The following is a 20,955-nucleotide window of genomic DNA, read 5'->3' as shown; positions in this document are numbered from 1 at the left end:
CTGGGGATTCCCTTTGTGATCTGTAATACACAAGCCCTCTCAACTTGTATTTCTGTTTAATGAGCATGAAAATTCCAGCAAGCCCAATGTCAGGGGCGTTAACTTTGAGCAAGTTACTTAATGTCTCTATGCCTTAGCTTCCTCATCTGCAAAAATAGCCTACTAATAGTAGTTAAGAGCTGTCAAGAAAATTAATTGAGATCAACCATAAAAAGCACTTAGCAAAATTTCTGGCATGTAAGAAGCACTATAACAAAGGTACCTGTTTTCATGATGATGATGACAATGACAATGATGATGGTGATGAGGATAAATTCAGTAGTACCATTCAGAGAAGACCAAAGACTTTTTAATCCATCCCTCAGGCAAGTACATCATCTCTACACTTCTTCTTTTCTCAAGGTTAAATACTGGCCAGAGCAGATGACATGAGACGCCTACTTTTGGATGGAAACACCTTGCATGATCTCTGCTTCTTCATTCCTGTAATTGTTTTAAACAGTACTCATGGAAGAAAACTCAGGACCATTTTTGTTAGTGGCTAACAAATTGTTACAGCCTTTATCATAGTGTAAGCATTCTGCAAACTCAGAGACTTTGCATCTGGAGATCTGCTACTACGACGCAACATTCAGTGTCTTTCAAAATGGAACCTGGCATATCACCTTTTTGTTTGATATTTTCCCCACTCTTCATCTCACTTATCCTCCTTTTCTTTCATTCCTATCTACATACAAACTTCATGAGAGAACAGTTTTCTCTTTGGAAGAATCTAACTTAGATATTTTGTGCTATCATATGGACAGAAGGGCTAAAACTCTTCTTTAGTGGCTAGTCAATAATCGCAAAGCCAGGATCACAATTTCCTCCCAGTTTTCCACTCAGTCCTGACTTTGCTCAGCTGGAGTATTTGCTAATGAATAGACTCTGCTTTCCTCATTCAGAAAGTACACGGCTTTTGTCATTGGCAGAGCCCATTCACTGTCTATGTCATATATAATGTCAAGTTTTGTAAGCATAATATACCAGATAGGTCTCTGTTCAGGAACAGTCCACCATGTAATCCAGTTCTTCACCACAAGGACCTGTAGTATCATGGTAGGGGATGTTGAGAGTGAGACATAGCCAGCTGTGGATTTCCAGCTGAAGAAGCATTGAGAAGGTATTTTAAGTATTCAATACTTTGGGGCAGGATGACACACAAACCATTACAGATAGAGGAGCATCAGGTACATGTTAAAGGCCCTCAGAAGTAAAGAGTCCATAATCAATGCCAAATACCATCAATGCCAAATGCCAACAGAATTTCTTCTTACTTAAGGGGAGTTGGTATTATTGAGAACTTATTAACAGTCAGGAATATTTTACATTCATTGTCTTAACTAATGCTCACAAAAGCCCTCTGATTTAGGAACTCAGACAACCCCATTTTACAGATGAGAAAACTGAAGTTCATAGAAGTTAAGTTACTTTTCCAAGTAAGTGGCAGAATCTAGATTCAACCCTAGTATATTTTTCTCTAAAGGCCAAGAGATTAGCTACCATGCCTTATGCTACATTGCCTCACCTGAACACTCATGCTATAATTTACACTCACTGCTTGTATTTGTTTCTGGCACAGTCTCCCCCAGAACCCCAGAATACCAGACCAGCACCATCTAATGGAAATATAGTGTGAGCCATGAATATAGGCCACATTTGTAATTTTAAATTTTCTAGTAGCCACATTTTTAAATATTAAAAAAATGAGTGAGATTAATTTAAATATTGTATTTAACCCAGTATATCTAAAGCATTATCATTTCAACATGAAATCAACATAAAAATTATCCATGAAATAACTTAACACTTTCTTTTGGACTAAGCCTTTGCAAACTGATGGGTGTTGTATGCTTACAGCCTGACTTAGTTCCAACTGTCCACATTTCAATTGCTTAATAGCCATGTGGCCAGTAGCTACCAAACCAAACACCATGAGTCTAAATTCATAATCCCAACACTCTTCATAATCTTTGGAGCTCTTCTTGAAAGTCTTTCAGAAGATAGGAACAGAACTGACAAGGTAAAGAGTCTATTTTTAGTTATTTGCTTTAGTCCAAGAAAAGAAAAGAAATAAACAATAGATTTCACAACTTCCATCTACAACCAGTAGTCAGCTTAGTTGCTGAAGGTCAGATGAGAAGCAGAGTAATGGAATCCACATCATTACATAACATGTGTCAGGTGTTCACATGCTTTCAGAGGGAAGCTGAACACAATGTGAAGATCAGAAAGCTGTAGATCCCTGACCAGAGGGTTGCTCATGAATCCAGCTCACAAGGAACACCAGCAGAGCTACCATTAACTCCCTCCCAGTCCTTCCTCTCCTTACTGTCACTCTCACCCCTGCCCCAGTTTGAAAGGCAAGGTGCATGAGCCAGGCCTAACCAGTGTAGGACAGACCCCATCCTCCTCACATCCAGAGGGCAGAAAGAAACCTCAAGACCTCCTTTCACCCCCAGCCCCTTGGAGAATCCTCTAACACCAGGAGTTCTCAAACTCTTATGCACAACAGAATCACCTGGAGGACATGTTAAAATTCTGATTCTGTGCCTTACCCCCAAGAGGTCTGAGATGGGGCTGGGGAATGTGCATTTCTAGCAGGTTCCAAGGCTGTTCATGCTGTAGGTCAGAAGATGATCACACATTGAGAACCCAAGGCTCATCCCTAAGTTATCAATATATCACTCAACAGCAAGAACAAATCTAAGAAAAGCACAGTGCCTTTTTCACTCTTGATAAAAATAAATGTGATTTTTAAATAGTTGATGTGTTTGGCTATTTCTCCCTGCCCTCCATTATTTCCTCTAGTCCAGGAAGGAAGGAAGGAATCATAATGGAGAGACAAAGATGAAAGGGAAAAAAGCATGGGGGCAGGGAAGTTAGCGGGAAGTAGGGAGATGGACAGAGATAGATCACCAGAGTTCAGGATGGTGGAGAATAAGGCAAGATCTGTGCTCAGGGAGGAAAAGGGCAGCACAGCCACCTCCAGGCCCCTCAGCTGGGCCTGATGCACAGACTGGGGTCAAGTTTGCCCGTCTTTCTTTTCAATGAAGCCACAAAAACATCTTACACAGAGATTGTTTTCCTCTTTGCTTTTAAGAGAGGAAATCATGGTTGAATGCTATGTGACAATGGGCAGTTGCAAACCACAAGAGGCTTGACACCCCCATTCCAGGCCCCATATAGTGCTTCACTCCCCCTTTGCCTATGTGTGGGCTTTTTAAAATCTCTAACCTTTCAGGGTGCCTGGGTTTTAAAAGGAGAGGCAGTGAGACTTGCTGAGTTGCAAGCAGCTGGGAATTTGGAATGCATCTTTGGAGATACACACTGAGCCTGGCTCAGAACTTCCAAGAAAACTCAGTGGGAGGGGAGGAAAAACAACGCAATGACATGACGCCTTGCAGGGCCCGCCTTGGCCTTACTGAATTGCCCAGAGATTGCATTCCAGCTGCACTGCGGTGACCCAATGTTCCAGTAAACAAGGAGGGGATGGGATGGAAGGACCTCAGATCAGGCTACCCTGAGCTGTTAAAATAGAACACAGGGGGCCCAGCAAGGTGGGGCATGGGGGCTGTGAGGCCTTCGTGCACATCCTGGATCAGTGAGGCACACCCACAAGGCACACCGGACACACATATACACATATTCACTTCTGGTGGGACTGGGACAAATACCAAAAACCCATGTTCTAGCCTCAGAATGGTCAGAAACTGGTGACCTCTTTAGGATCCTTCCTAGGAATCTCAGAACACAAAGGGTGAAGTAAGGAGACACTGAATTAGGCCAAGCCAGGCCACTGACTAATGGTGCCATGCTCTAAGTAATCCCTTTGCCTTCCAAAAGACAAACTGAGCCACAGCAGACAAGCACAGTCATTGAGTCCATTTCCCCATTTGATGCCATAGCATGGAATAGCTGACTGATGATCCTATGACTCCTCGGGCTTATCCCGCCCCTCCTCCCTTGCCCCCCCACCCTCCTGTTTTCTCCTCTGTCTCTACTTCCATTTCACCAGCCACCAAATGAGCCTATGTGACAATCAGAGGGGTTTAGTAGAAATATGAGGAAGAGTGCCCTGGCTCAGACAGCGTAGCTATGGAAGTTCCTTCCCTGAGTGTCCATCTGCCTGGGGTAACTTGGGGCTTTGTAGCCCAAAGAGCATATATAGCTTGCCTCTCCCGCATAAATGTGTGAGTGATATCCTATATTCTGTATGTCTAGGTGACCCAAGACTTTATCATCCACACTGGCACGGCTCTAAGAATTAAAGACAGTGCTCTTGAAAACAATTCCAGGACAAAGACATTAACCAGGACATAGGGCTGCCTGCATGACAAGGGGCCCATTTACCATCCTGGACGTCCCTCCCACATTTCTCGGCCTGTCCTGCTTTGCAGATGACATATTTTTACTATGTCTGACTTGTCCTTTCCCTTTACTGGTTTTAGCCTATGTTCCTTCATTTTCTTATATAACAATCACATTCGGGCAGTTACCGCATCTCTATTTTTAAGTGAAAAAAGGTGAGTTTTGAAAATTCCATATGTAAAAAGTTGTAAGACCCCTTCATTAAGGCTCTGAGGGGTGTGTTCCAGCAGCCTCCATGAGCTGGTTTTCAATTCCAGAGACTGGCTACCTTCTGAACATTAGTGTCCAGTGGGTATTGTTGGTGTTACTCACCAAATAGTCACATTCCAGTTTCTGGAGAAGCAAAACAGTGTGAAAAATGGTGATCCTTGCTTGAGTACTCAAAGCAGGGAAAAGGCTTTTCTCATGCTATTTCCTTAACACTCGTGGTAACAGGACCTGCTTCCTCTCTGTCTCTCCAAAGTGCTTAAAGTGTCGTGCATGTTTTCCATGTTTACAGCCACCCTACAAGGTTCCAGTCATCCTCATTTTACTGACTGACACTCTAAGTTGAAGCCAGAAAGTGGGGATAGCCAAGTCTTATCCAAACCCAGATCTACCAGGTCCCAAAGCCCATGCTTGTGCTCCATCAGGCTGGGCATCTGCTTTGCAAACCTGGCTTGACCTTGGAATAACCAGGCATGGACCCTTGTTTATTTTTCAGAGTCTCATTTTTTTTTCACCACTGATTGTTCCTTTCCATTACAGCTGGTGATATCATACTCCAGCAAGCGTTATCTAGTAGACACCAAGACTTGAAGCAGCCTCAGAAAAGTACTGGGCATAATAGGGCTTGGGCTAGAAGTCTGGCATTTCTGTAAGTCACCTAGGCTAAAGTCCAGAGAGGCAAGACAAGTCCAGAGAGGCAAGACAAGTCCAGAGAGGCAAGATGGTGGGGGAATGGAGGGTGGTGCACAAAAGTTTTATTAACTTAGGGGATAAGTGGTCTCCATAAGCAAGACTGGATGCCACGCCAAGCTCTCCCAGGCAAAGCTCCTTCCAGGGCAGGACTCCATGTGTGGAAGTAAGTAGCACATTTGCCTATGGTTGGGAGTAAAGTCTAATAAGAGAGACTAGAACAGGGCTTTAATTACCTGTTCTAAGCACCTCTGCTTATCTCAACTGATTTACCTCTGACCACTCTGCCAGGTGACCACTCTGTAAGGTATTTCTCTGGCCTTAAATGACCATCTCTTACAATACCTGCCCTCCATCCTTTCCCCACCTTCCTTACAAATATAAAGTGGTGGACACAGGAGCGTGGACTTAAAAAGTCACACATTCCTGGGTTTGCTTATTAACTGTGTGACTTTGGGTATGCTTCTGAACTTCTCTGAGCCTTGGTCTCCTCCTCTATAAAAAGGAGGATAATAATCAGGCCCTTACAGACTTGTTAGAATAATTAAAATAAAGCTATAATTTGTCTCATATAGGGTGGGCACTAAATAAATATTTATTGTTGATTTACTTGCTGCTGTTGCTTGAGATTGGTGTGAGCTCTCCCTCCAGAGTCCACTAGCCCTAGATCAATAGAAAGAGAGCATTTTAGGGAAAGGGACCTTAGCATTCATCTAGTCCACCTTCATTTGTGAAGAAACCCCAGGTTCAGAGATACTTAATTGCCTTCTCCACGATTATATGCCTTACTAGTTCCAACCTTCAAATAAGGATGTTAGTTCGTTTGAGTGTTAGAAAAGAGCTCTGGCTTTGGAATCAGGCCTATGTGAATTTGAATTCCACTTGCCAGCTTGGTGACATCAGACAAGTTAAAGTTACTTGACCTGTTTCTGCTTCACTTCTTCACGTGCAGCCTTGGGATGATAGAGCCAGCCTCGCAGGATGGTTGGGGGGCTAAGTGGGATACTGCACACCAGGTGCCCAAGGGCATCTGTCACTTGCTGGTGCTCCTGCTGGTTTCCTTGTGTCATTAAAACCTTTCAGGGCCACTTAGAACAGGAAAAGCCCAGTAGAAAGAAATAAGTAGAGCTTAAAAACCATAATGGGCTTTGCCTAAATGTTGAAATAGGGACATTTAGTAATAACTTTTGCTTACCAATCCCCGAATGCCAACTTTAAAGCAGAGTTTGGTAGACTGATCAGGGAAGAATTCCTAGTGGCAGGGCCAAGAGCAAAGATTGGGAGATCATCTGCAGGCTAAGCTAAAGTGAGGGAGACTGGGGTGTGGGGAGTCAGGGAAGAGGATCCTGAGGGTTTGCAACTCATCTTTATAATATCTTCTAAAACAATTTTGAAAGCCCTCCTGGTTTCCAGGCACAGATTATATTTTGAATTAGCAACAAAAAGTGAGAGGTGGCTGAAAGATGGGTGGCCATTCTTCAGATGCAGCCCCTGCAGTGGTTTTGAAATGAAAAGCATGGGCATATTTTGCCATATAAAGTGAGTTCTGATGGGTGGATTTTTTCCAAGATGAATATGGACAAGGGCACTGAGATGCTTTGCAGCAGGCTCAGCCCCTGAATGATCCAATTACAGGTTTTGAAATGGACCTAGAGGCAGAATTTAGAAACCCAAACTGGAAAGGCAGAAGTAATTTTGCAACTAGACAAATGACTGATTCCAAAAAGTCCTCTGAGGATAAGAGGGTTTGGAAAATGCCATGTAGGCAATTTTCAAATGTCACATGGGAGCCAGGATTGACTTTTCTAGGGATAATTAGGGTGATTCTAGGGGTAATTAGGATGAGGTTGATTGGGGTCTGAGAGAGGACTACTGTATTGCACTTGCAATTCACTCAGATACCTGGGCAACCTCTGCAATGGAGAGTAATGACAAGTACCATCAGCAGAAGCAGAACTGTGGCCCAATGTAACAAACATAAACAATAGAGAAATTGTACAAAAGTGTGATATTCTTAAGGACTGGATCTAGTTTTTTGTGACCTTGTATTCCCAGTGCCTGGTGGAGGGTATGCATTCTAAAAAATATTTAATTAGTAAATTAATGGCTTAGGTTGTCTTTTAAGACAAAAAGTTCTCCAGGATAGAAAGTATTCAAGCAGAAAGTATTCAAGTATTGGCAGCAACTATATAGAGGTTTTCACGAATTTTTTAGATGTGCCCGATAATTACTGGCATTCTTAGCAACCCTAAGACTCTGGCTGTTTATCACAGTGCACTAACTCTCAGAGATAATCGGATCTGAGCTGAACACTGGGGTCATGATGCAAGGGACTAAGGGAAACAAACCAAAGATTTGTGAAGGAGAACTAACCAGTCTAACCTTCTATTTTCTCATTGAGTCTGTGGTCTGAAATACTTTATTTAGGCAAAATTAGATATGCACCCTCACTACCCCATAAGTACAGATCATTTCTGAATTTTCTGTCTGCCCTCTCATGTCCACTAAGGCTAAGGCTGCTGACTGATCACAAACTCATTCCCTCTTCTTCCTGGGCAAACACATATTTGACATCTTCTAGTCTTCCTTGAGTTAAATGTGATCACATGCCTGAGTCTGAGTTCTGACCAGTGGAATCTGAGCAGAAGTGATGTGTGCCACTTCCAGGCTTGTGATAAAAGCCTCCCACTTGCAATCTCACATGCTCATTCCCCATCTGCTTGTGGGATGACAATGCTGGCAGCCATGTGTTGAAGATGGCAGAGCTATGGCTCCCTGAATTCCCCCATCCTTCCCATGCATTAGACTGGTGGGTGAGACAGAAACAAACTTTTATTGTGTTATGCTGTTACAGCAGCTCACATACCTTAACTAACATATTACCTGTCCTTGTCTTCTTTTTTTTTCTTTGTGATTTCCTCTCTGAAGTTATAAAGAACTGAGAGGTGGGTGAGGATGTGACCATGGTCAGAAGAGATTGTTGAATGGTGAAGATGGGCCTCTCTCAAGTGGCTTTACTCTCTTTCCTCTGCCTGGGATGTTGGTTTGGGTGTCTCCCTCCTAATGCAGAAGTATATGTAAGGGAGCCGCAGCTTCGTAACAGATGAGCACCTGTGGAGGTGTCAGGCCCTCTCTTCCCTGCTGCAAGTTTCACTTGTCATCTCCTAGCTTTCTGGGCACCAGCTCCTCCACTCTTTTTCACAGCTTGTGGAAGGTGGGGAAGGAAGGCAGGGATGCCCTCTTTGGGCTACAACCATGAGACTAAAGGCCTTGGTTTTTCTAACCTCTTTTATCCTTCTCCTCTTTTGTGATTCTCCAGCAACCTCAGACACAGAAATGATAACACAAGGAATCTCAGGTATAGGCTACAATAAGAAAGCAAATTCTAGGCATCTGGCTTAGTTGGAGTATTGCTTTGGCTACTTTAATTTTCCCTCAGTCTTGTTTAAAGTTTTTTGATTCTGGATTCTTTCTGTTAAGGGGCCAAAGTTCATTGTTTCCTTGCATAGTCTTCTTTTTTCTTAATTAAAAAAAAATTTAACTGGATAGTAGGTAGGGACAGTGGGAATCTTGTTTATCCATTCATTTTATTTTTATTTAATTTTTTTCCTTCCTTGCATAATCTTTTATGTTGTCCTGCCTCCTAAGTCTACAGAAGACCCTAAGAGTCTGTTTTCTCTTCCTTTGTTGACCATGACTTCCCTTCCGTACAAAACCAAGGCTCTTCCTTTCCCTGAGATGTGGAGTAAGCTAATTGCTCCATTTGCCCTATATTTTGCCCAAACTATTAAACAGGCAGATTCTAAATGATCTTGATTCCATTTACAGTACTGATATTCTGCTCTAAATTTTTGGACATCTCCCTAATTGACGCTTCTTGGGAAGCCCATTCTAGCAGGGCCTGTTACACATCCCCTAATATCTGTCTTCCTCCTACTCCTCAGCAGTAGGAGCCCCATGGCTAATTAGAACAAAAACTACATATGATAGATCCCCTTGCAGGCAGGTGTGGCCATAAGACTAAGTTCTCATCAACGGAGTGTAAGTAGATGGCTGGCCACCATCTTGGATCATGATACAAACTTGGCAATGGAAGCCATGCTGGACAGAGTAACAAGATAGAAGAAACTTGGGTCCCTGACCTTCCCTTTTAGCCAATCTCTAGACTTTCATGTGAAAGAAAAATAAGGCTCAAACTTGCCTGTCCCTGTTATTTAGAGTTTCCTGTCACTTATAGTTAAATTAATTCTATTCTACTACTCTACTTGCTGATATTAGAAGTTATCCCACCTTCCTTCCTTCTTCTCTCCCATTTTTTTCTCCTTCCATCCCTTCTTTCTCTCTTCTTTTTTAAAATAATATTGCATTAACTCAGCAGGGATCTTAGTTGTTATCTCACTCAGGCCCCTCATTTCAAAATGAGGAAATTGAGGACCCCAGAGAGGGGAAGTGACTAAGGTGATGAGGCCTGAACCAAAGACTCAAACCCAGACCTCCTGACTCTCTGACCCTGTGCTTTTACTACGCCACCTGCCCTGGCTCTTCTTGGCACACAACATCTCCCACAAGGATACAGCATTTTTGGTCCTCCTTTCTTCTAGGTCAACTTAAACCCCTAATGAAATAATATTTACTTTTTCAGCCTTGGTGGATGAAGAAGTAGGAAGACCTTAGGTTAAACTACTTTTTCCCTTTAGTGTAAAAACTGATTACAGGCCATTACCAGGCTTCTATCCCTTTTGGTCACTTATTCCCCTCAGAGGACACTGCTTTTGAGGGTGGCCTCAGGTCTAGAGGCTCTAGGGAGCATTCAGGTGTCAGCCCATAGCTGCCCTAAGGGAGAAAGGGCAGGTGGCTACTGCTAACTGTTCCTGGCATGGGTGGCACCCAGATGATGCAGGTTTTTGCTGACTGGGTCCTGACTCTACCCAGCCCTCCAAGACAGCTCAACCCCTCCTCTGAGCTAAGAAGATGCTGCCCTGGATCATGCACCTGGGCTCCCATATGTCCTCTCTGCAGAGAGTGAGCACCCCTTCCCACTGTCCATGGAAGAAGATGTTTCTCCGTGACGGCATGGTAGAGGGAGTGCCGGAAAGGAAAGAATGTCTGCTATACAGTTTGTCTTAAACTAATGCCAGGCGCAGTGGCTCACACCTGTAATCTTAGCACTTTGGGAGGCTGAGGTGGGCAGATCACGAGGTCAGGAGATCAAGACTATCCTGGCTAACATGGTGAAACCCTGTCTCTACTAAAAATACAAAAAATTAGCCGGGCTTGGTGGCATGTGCCTGTAGTCCCAGCTACTCGGGACGCTGAGGTAGGAGAATCGCTTGAAACCGGGAGGCGGAGGTTGCAGTGAGCCAAGATTGCGCCACTGCACATCAGCCTGGGCAACAGAGCGAGACGCCATCTCAGGACAAAAAAAAAAAAAAAGAACCTACCCCATAAAACAAAACAGAACAATATTTTAAGCACAATGCCTACTGGTCCGACCAAAATCAAGGGAGCCAATGCCCTGACACTATAAACCTCTATTCATTCAGGAAATGCTAAATTCCTGTCACCTGAGCATTCGGCATCAAGCAGAACAAACAGGTTTCTGAAATCCTGGAACTTGTCTTTCACTGGTAAGCTATAATTACTCAAATAAATGCCATAATTGAAAACAGGTAGACACTGCAAAGAAAAAGTGCAGGACACTGTAACAGAGCATAACTAGAGAATCTAACTTGGGATTGGAGCAAGTTAGGAAGGAACATTTAACTTGAGACATAGAAGACAAGAAAGAACTATCCAGATGTTGAACATTTCAGACAGCAGGAACAGCTGAGGTAAAAGCCTCATGGTGGAAAAGCAGATAAGAAAGTCTAGTACAGGTTGATTATCCCTTGTCCAAAATATTTGGGACAAGAAGTGTTTCAAATTTAGGGCTTTTTTTGAATTTTGGAATATCTGCATATCCATAGTAAGTCCAAACACAAAATTCATTTATGTTCCGAGTACACCTTATACACATAGACTGAAGGTAATTTTATACAATATTTTTAATAGTTTTGTGCATGAAACAAACTTTTGACTGTTTTGACTGCAACCCATCATATAAGGTCAAGTGTGGAATTTTCTATTTATGATGTCATGTCAGCATTCAAAATGTTTTGAATTTTGAAGAATTTTGGATTTTGGATTTTAAGGTTAAGGATCCTCAACCTATCTAGCAAAGGCGGGTGGCTGGAGACTGAGGCAGAGCCAGACCACATAGGCCTAAGGGATCATGTTGAAGACTTTAGATTTCACTTAAGAGTGAGGTAAGGATATGAAATATATATCTATATATATATATACACACACACACACTCACACACACACACACACACACATATTTCTTTTTGAGACAGAGTCTCAATCTGTGCCCAGGTGTGGTACAATGGTATGATATTGGCTCACTGCAACCTCTGCTTCTGGGGTTCAAGCGATTATTGTGCCTCAGCCTCCCAAGCAGCTGGTATTACAGGCATGCGCCATCATACCTGGCTAATTTTTGTATTTTTAACAGAGGTGGGGCTTTATCATGTTTCCCAGTCTGGTCTCGAACTCCTGGACTCAAGTGATCCACTCACCTCCACTTCCCCAAGTGCTGGGATTATAGGCATGAGCCACCACGTCTGGCATGAAAGATTTTTGACTACAGAGTGGCCCGTTGTGATTTATATTGTAAAAGATGCCTCAGAACCAAGTGTTTCTGGAGAGGTGCCCCCCAGTTAACACAATGAGGCAACCAATCAATCAAAACATCCTTTAAAAATATTTCACAAGTCTAGCTAATAGGAAGAATGCATCCCTCCCATTCACTGGTCATGAATTAAGCTGTAAAAGAATTCAATGTAGGTTCCCAGAGAGAGCTGCAAAATTTGCATTCTAACTCCACTGCCAAAATCAGCAAGGCAGGAACAGTCTTTTAGAAGTATCAGGTCCCAATTGTAAGTGGACAGCCCAAGTGCATATGCAGACAGCATGGTTTTATTACACTAACCAGGAAAAAGAGCTAAACACTAACTACAACAAAACAAAAATTATTGTCCTTGCATGGGACAGACTCCAAGATTTAATTGGTTGATATCCAATAACTCTTTATGGTAGATGAATCATACAATTTCCTGAGAGTTCATTTAAGTCTAATTCATTATAGTGGCCCATGAGGAAGCCATGCTACTTGCAAGTAGACATTCCACACAAGTCTTACAAATGTTTTTCCCAAGCTGTGATGGCTCAACTTGAAATATCCATGCCATTCTAGCCCAGCAAATTTTGGAGTTTTCATTAAGCATAGATCCTAGCGGGTCACCTGTATTTAGAAGAAGCATGACTTCCTTCCTCATCAGATTATTGGCAGGCTCCTTTATTGCTATAACACATGTCCTTCCACCCACTTATCTAGTTTCCCAAGCATATGCATTTGTCTTTAATTAGCAAAATAGAACAGCTTCCTGGAAGTCTAACTTCAACTCTCAAGTCATACGAAAAATCTAGCTGAACTTATTATATTTATTAAGCATTTAGTTAAGAGTCTGAGAAACATGATATCTATCTATACCTCTAAATATTTTAATTTTTATTGTCAGATTAGCCTGGAATACCAAATACCTGTAAACTTGAACCTCATCACCTTACCATCTCAAATAAATGCCTTTACTATATTTATGTTTTTGTGGGGGGGGGTTGGCTTTTATCAAAAATTGTCATGAGAATTCAACTTTTTTGTCCACTCTGAGATTGATATAGAGAACCTATATCACTTAATACCTCCTCCTCTTAGATAATGAGAATTATTCTATATCAATCCTTCTGTCTCTTTTTCTTTCTTCCTTTTTGTTTCTTTTCCCTTTCTTAATCTTTTTCTATGACAACCATAGTCTTCGTCAAGTTTTATATTTAATCCCAGCTACTGCTTTGCCTCTTATGGTGGCTGGAAATTAGTTTTCTCTTTCTTAATTGTACATCCCCATTTAAAATCTTTATTTCATTAATCTGAATGTTTCCAGTTCATGAAAAAAGTCATTTAAAAACAGGATGCAAACAAATTAAACTAAATATGTTTTTCTTATGTTCCGAAGTATTTATCTGCTTTGGATGGATGGTGAGTTGTGAGCACATACCAGCCAACAGAAGGTTAGGATAAAAGATTTGATCTACAACACTAACACAACAAAACAAAAATGATTGTCCTTGGATGGAATAGACTCCAAAATTTAATTGATTGATATTCAGTAACTCCTTATGGTGGATGAACCATACCTTTTCCTGAGAGTTCATTTATGACTAATTCCTTCCAGTGACCCATGAGAAAGCCATACTATTTGGAAGCAGACATTCCATTCAAGTCTTACAAACATTGTATGAGTCCAGCTAACGGAATTCAGAATGATTCGGAGAAGCGCTTTTTATTAACCTACTCTAAATAAGACAGGCAGTGTTCTCTCTTCTTCATAGATTTACCTTTGAGGACAGGCACTGGTAAGAGCATTGAAAGAGGAGTCAGGTTACACAGGTTCTAATAGCTGGCCTCTAAATAGCTATTGATCATGGGTAAGTTCTTCCACCTTTCTGGGACCCATTTTCCTCATCTGCAGAAAAACTCAGACTAGAGAAATACGAGGCTGCTTCCAGGTCTACCATCTTATGGTTCTCTAACTTATTCTATAAAAGGTATAGAAGAATGGTTCCTGATCTCAAGAAGTTTAGATTTCTTCAAAGGAGGTAAAATAGCAGCCATGTCCCATTTCTGAAGAATCACAAATGTACAAGTAGATCTGCATATTGAAAGTTGAAGTTTATCAGTCAGGGATGGTGGCTCACACCTGTAATCCCAGCACTTTGGGAGGCCAAGGTGGGTGGATCATTTGAGGTCATGAGTTTGAGACCAGCCTGGCAAACACAGTGAAACCCCATCTCTACTAAAAATACAAAAAAAAAAAAAAAAAAAAAAGAAAGAAAGTTGAAGATTATCAATATGACAATGGGTTGAGGTAAAAATATTTTGCCTTTGTTCTTTTTTCCTTTAGGATAGTCTAATATAATTTGAAAAAAATTAAGATTTCATGAATTAATCACCCTCAGCATTTTTAGATTCAAACAAACAAAAAAACTTCTGTTATTCCTCCTACTGGGTGTGAACTTTCTTGCTAGGAGCATTGTGTCCTGTACACATAGGACAAGGAAGGGCAGGACTGGACAAATATTGATCTGAGTGCTAGTTGAGATGATCTGTAAAAAGGATTACTCAGAATGGAAATATGTAGTTTGAAAAGTGTAAGGGGAACACACTCTCATACGCTGATCATAGAATTTTAACTCCATATAAACTTATGAAAGGAAGGAGAGCAGTAAACAGCAAAAACCTTAAAAATGTGTGTTATGGGCCAGGCGCGGTGGCTCATGCCTGTAACCCCAGCACTTTGGGAGGCCGAGGTGGGCAGATCACCTTACGTCAGGAGTTCAAGACCAGCCTGGTCAACATGGTGAAACCCCGTCTCTACTAAAAATACAAAAATTAGGACTGGGCTGGCAAGATGGAAGAATACGAACAGCTCTGGTGTGCAGCTCCCAGTGAGATCAATGCAGAAGGCGGGTGATTTCTGCATTTCCAACTGAGGTACCTGGCTCATCTCATTCGGACTGGTTAGGCAGTGGGTGCAGCCCACGGAAGGCAAAAAGAAGCAAGGTGGGGCATCACCTCACCTGGGAAGTGCAAGGGTTTGGGGAACTCTCTCCCCTAGCCAAGGGAAGCCATGAAGGACTGTGCCCTGAGGAATGGTACATTCCAGCCCAGATACTATGCTTCTCCTATGGTCTTTGCAATCCGCAGACCAGGAGATTCCCTTGGGTGCCTACGCCACCAGGGCCCTGGGTTTCAAGCACAAAACTGGGCAGCTGTTTGGGCAGACACCAAGCTAGCTGCAGGAGTTGTTTCTGTTTTTGTTTTTCATACTCCAGTGGCACCTGGAATGCCAGTGAGCACTGTTCACTCCCCTGGAAAGGGGTCTGAAGCCAGGAAGCCAAGTGGTCTAGCTCAGCGGATTCCACTCCCATGGAGCCCAGCAAGCTAAGATCCAGTGGCTTGAAATTCTCACTGCCAGCACAGCAGTCTAAAGTCGACCTGGGATGCTCCAGTTTGCTGGAGGAAGGGGCGTCCACCATTACTGAGGCTTGAATAGGCGGTTTTCCCCTCACGGTTTAAACAAAGATGCTGGGAAGTTTGAACTGGGTGGACCCCACTGCAGCTCAGCAAAGTCACTGTAGCCAGACTGCCTCTAGATTCCTCCTTTCTGGACAGGGCATCTTGAAAAAAAAGGCAGCAGCCCCAGTCAGGGGCTTATAGATAAAACCCCCATCTCCCTGGGACAGAGCACCTTGGGGAACGGGCAACTGTGGGAGCAGCTTCAGCAGGCTTAACTGTCCCTGCCTGCTGGCTCTGAAGACAGCAGCGGATCTCCCAGCACAGCACTCGAGCTCTATTAAGGGACAGACTGCCACCTCAAGTGGGACCTGGACCCCCGTGCCTCCTGACTGGGACACATCCCAGCAGGGGTCAACAGACACCTCATACAGGAGAACTCTGGCTGGCGTTTGGCGGGTACCCCTCTGGGATGAAGCTTCTAGAGGAAGGAACAGGCAGCAATCTTTGCTGTTCTGCAGCCTCCGCTGGTGATACCCAGGCAAACAGGATCTGGAGTGGATCTCCAGCAAACTCCAGTGGACCTGTAGCAGAGGGGTCCAACTATTTGAAGGAAAACTAACAAACAGAAAGGAATAGCATCAACATCAACAAAAAGGATGTCCACTCAGAAACCCCATTCTAAGTTACCAACAAAAGGTTTTTCCCCAAGAAGAAGGGGAAAAACCAGCACAAAAAGGCTGAAAATTCCAAAAACCGGAACACCTCTTCTCCTCCAAAGGATCACAACTCCCTGCCAGCAAGGGAGCAAAACTGGACGGAGAATGAGTTTGACAAATAGACAGAAAGAGGCTTCAGAAGGTGGGTAATAACAAACTCCTCCGAGCTAAAGGAGCATGTTCTAACCCAATGCAAGGAAGCTAAGAACCTTGAAAAAAGGTTAGAGGAATTGCTAACTGGAATAACCAGTTTAGTGAAGAACATAAATGACCTGATGGAGCTGAAAACAGAGCACGAGAACTTCATGAAGCATACACAAGTATCAATAGCCAAATCGATCAAGCAGAAGAAAGGATATCAGAGACTGAAGATCAACTTAATGAAATAAAGTATGAAGACAAGATGAGAGAAAAAAGAATGAAAAGGAACAAACAAAACCTCTAAGAAATATGGGACTATGTGAAAAGACCAAACCTATGTTTGATTGGTGTAACTGAAAGTGACAGGGAGAATGGAACCAAGTTGGAAAATGCTCTTCAGGATAGTATCCAGGAGAACTTTCCCAACCTAGAAAGACAGGCCAACATTCAAATTCAGGAAATACAGAGAACACCACAAAGATACTCTTCAAGAAGAGCAACCCCAAGACACATGATTGTCAGATTCACCAAGATTGAAATGACGGAAAAATGCTAAGTGCAGCCAGAGAGAAAGGTCGGGTTACCCACAAAGGGAAGCCCATCAGACTAACAGCAGATCTCTCTACAGAAATCCCAGAAGCCAGAAGAGAGTGGGGGACAATATTCAACATTCTTTTGCTGCACTATTCACAATAGCAAAGACTTGGAACCAACCCAAATGTCCAACAATGATAGACTGGATTAAGAAAATGTGGCACATATACACCATGGAATACTATGCAGCCATAAAAAATGATGAGTTCATGTCCTTTGTACGGACATGGATGAAATTGGAAATCATTATTCTCAGTAAACTATCGCAAGGACAAAAAACCAAACACCACATGTTCCCACTCATAGATGGGAATTGAACAATGAGAACACATGGACACAGGAAGGGGAACATCACACTCTGGGGACTGTTGTGGGGTGGGGAAGGGGGGAGGGATAGCATTAGGAGATATACCTAATGCTAAATGACGAGATAATGGGTGCAGCACACCAGCATGGCACATGTATACATATGTAACTAACCTGCACATTGTGCACATGTACCCTAAAACTTAAAGTATAATAATAAAAAAAAAGAAAAGAATTTTCAACCTAGAATTTCATATGGAGCCAAACTAAGCTTCATAAGTGAAGGAGAAATAAAATCCTTTACAGACAAGCAAATGCTGAGAGATTTTGTCACCACCGGGCCTGCCTTATAAGAGCTCCTGAAGGAAGCACTAAACATGGAAAGGAAAAACTGGTACCAGCCACTGTAAAAACATGCCAAATTGTAAAGACCATCGGCACTATGAAGAAACTGCATCAACTAACAGGCAAAATAACCAGCTAGCATCATAATGATGGGATCAAATTCACACATGACAATATTAACCTTAAATGTAAATGGGCTAAATGCACCAATTAAAAGACACAGACTGGCAAATTGGATAAAGAGTCAAGGCCCATCAGTGTGCTGTATTCAGGAGCCCCATCTCACAGGCAAAGACACATGTAGGCTCAAAATAAAGGGATGGAGGAATATTTACCAAGTAAATGACAAACATAAAAAAGCAGGGGTTGCAATCCTAGTCTCTGATAAAACAGACTTTAAACCAACAAAGATCAAAAGAGACAAAGAAGGGCATTACATAATGGTAAAGGGATCAATGCAACAAGAAGAACTAACTATCCTAAATATATATGCACCCGATACAGGAACACCCAGATTCATAAAGTGAGTTCTTAGAGACCTAAAAAGAGACTTAGACTCCCACACAATACTAGTGGGAGACTTTAACACCCCACTGTCAATATTAGACAGGTCAACGAGACAGAAAATTAACAAGGATATTAAGGACTTGAACTCAGCCCTGGACCAACAGACCTGATAGACATCTACAGAACTCTCCACCCCAAATCAACAGAATATACATTCTTCTCAGCACCACATTGCATTGATTCTAAAATTGACCACATAACTGGAAGTAAAACACTCCTCACCAAATGCAAAAGAATGGAAATCATAAGAGTCTCTCAGACCACAGTGCAATCAAATTAGAAGTCAGGATTAAGAAACTCACTCAAAAATGCACAGCTACATGGAAACTGAACAACCTGCTCCTGAATGACTACTGGGTAAATAACGAAATGAAGGCAGAAATAAGTTCTTTGAAACCAATGAGAACAAAGACACAATGTACCAGAATCTCTGGGATACAGCCAAAGCAGTGTTTAGAGGGAAATTTATAGCACTAAATGCCCACAAGAGAAAGCAAGAAAGATCTAAAATCCACATCCTAACATCACAATTAAAAGAACTAGAGAAGCAAGAGCAAACAAATTCAAAAGCTAGCAGAAGACAAGAAATAACTAAGATCAGAGCAGAACTGAAGGAGATACAGACATGAAAAACCCTTCAAAAAATCAATGAATCCAGGGGTTTGTTTTTTGAAAAGATCAACCAAATAGACCACTAGCCAGACTAATAAAGAAGAAAAAAGAGAAGAATCAAGTAGACACAATAAAAAATTATAAAGGGGAGATCACCACTGATCCCACAGAAATACAAACTACCATCAGAGAATACTATAAACACCTCTATGCAAATAAACCAGAAAATCTAGAAGAAATGGATAAATTCCTGGACACATACACCCTCCCAAGTCTAAACCAGGAAGAAGTTGAATCCCTGAATAGACCAATAGCAAGTTCTGAAATTGAGGCAGTAATTAATAGCCTACCAACCAAAAAAGTCCAGGACCAAACGGATTCACAGCCTAATTCTACCAGAGGTACAAAAAGGAGCTGGTACCATTCCTTCTGAAACTAATCCAAACAATAGAAAAAGAGGGAATCCTCTCTAACTCATTTTATGAGGCCAGCATCATCCTAATACCAAAACCTGGCAGAGACACAATAAAGAAAGAAAATTTCAGGCCACTACCCCTGATGAACATTGATGTGAAAATCCTCAATAGAATACTGGCAAACTGAATCCAGCAGCACATCAAAAAGCTTATCCAACCACCATCAAGTTGGCTTCATCTCTGGGATGCAAGGCTGGTTCAACATACGCAAATCAATAAACATAATCCATCACATAAACAGAACCAATGACAAAAACCACATGATTATCTCAATAGATGCAGAAAAGGCCTTTGATAAAATTCAACACTCCTTCATGCTAAAAACTCTCAATAAACTAGGTATTGAGGGAACGTATCTCAAAATAATGTGAACTATTTATGACAAACCCACAGCCAATACCATACTGAATGGCAAAAAGCTGGAAGCATTCCCTTTGAAAACTGGCACAAGACAAGGATGCCCTCTCTCACCACTCCTATTCAACATAGTATTGGAAGTTCTGTCCACGGCAATCAGGCAAGAGAAAGAAATAAATGGTATTCACATAGGAAGAGAGAAAGTCAGATTGCCTCTGTTTGCAGATGACATGATTGTATATTTAGAAAACCCCATTGTCTCAGCTCAAAACCTCCTTAAGCTGATAAGCAACTTCAGCAAAGTCTCAGGATACAAAAGTCAATGTGCCAAAATCACAAGCATTCCTATACACCAATAGTAGACAAAGAACCAAATCATGAGCGAACTCCCATTCACAATTGCTACAAAAAGAATAAAACACCTAGGAATACAACTTACAAGGGATATGAAGGACCTCTTCAAGAAGAACTGCAAACCACTGCTCAAGGAAATAAGAGAGGACACAAACAAATGGAAAAACATTCCATGCTCATGGATAGGAAGAATCAATATCATGAAAATGGCCATACTGCCCAAAGTAATTTACAGATTCAATGCTATCCCCATCAAGCTAACATTGACTTTCTTCACAGAATTAGAAAAAACTACTTTAAATTTCATATGGAACCAAAAAAAGAGCCTGTATAGCTAAGACAATCCTAAGCCAAAAGAACAAAACTGGAAGCATCACGCTACCTGACTTCAAACTATACTACAAGGCTACAGCAACCAAAACAGCATGGTACTGGTACTGGTACCACAGCAGATATATACACCAATGGAACAGAACAGAGACATCAGAAGTAACACCACACATCTACAACCATCTGATCTTTGACAAACCTAACAGAAACAAGCCATGGGGAAAGGATTTCCTATTTAATAAATGATGTTGGGAAAAGTGGCTAGCTATATGCAGAAAACTGAAACTGGACCCCTTTTCTTACAGCTTATACAAAAATTAACACAAGATGGATTAAAGACTTAAACATAAGATTTAAACCATAAAAACCCTAGAAGAAAACCTAGGCAATACCATTCAGGACATAGGCATGGCCAAAGACTTCATGACTAAAACACCAAAAGCAATGGCAACAAAAGCCAAAATTGACAAATGGAATCTAATTAAACTAAAGAGCTTCTGCACAGCAAAAGAAACTATCATCAGAGTGAACAGGCAACCTACAGAATGAGAGAGAAATTCTGAAATCTATCCATCTGACAAAGGGCTAATATCCAGAATCTACAAAGAACTGAAACAATCTTACAAGAAAAAAACAACCCCATTAAAAAGTGGGCGAACGATATGAACAGACACTT

At 41.9% G+C, this 20,955-nt stretch overlaps 1 long non-coding RNA gene across 1 annotated transcript in view; it reads right to left on the bottom strand.

The window, feature by feature from the left end:
- Window positions 1–322: 322 nt before the first annotated feature.
- LOC130541394 (uncharacterized) overlaps window positions 323–20,955 on the bottom strand; it is a 110,552-nt gene continuing 89,919 nt past the window's right edge. Inside the window, exon 3 of the long non-coding RNA XR_008955441.1 lies at window positions 323–483. This is a non-coding gene — a long non-coding RNA (uncharacterized LOC130541394). The remainder of the gene's footprint in view (window positions 484–20,955) is intronic.

Source organism: Pan paniscus, chromosome 1, assembly GCF_029289425.2.
Source record: "Pan paniscus chromosome 1, NHGRI_mPanPan1-v2.0_pri, whole genome shotgun sequence".
NCBI lineage: Eukaryota > Metazoa > Chordata > Mammalia > Primates > Hominidae > Pan > Pan paniscus.
This window is presented reverse-complemented; position numbering and strand designations above follow the sequence as displayed.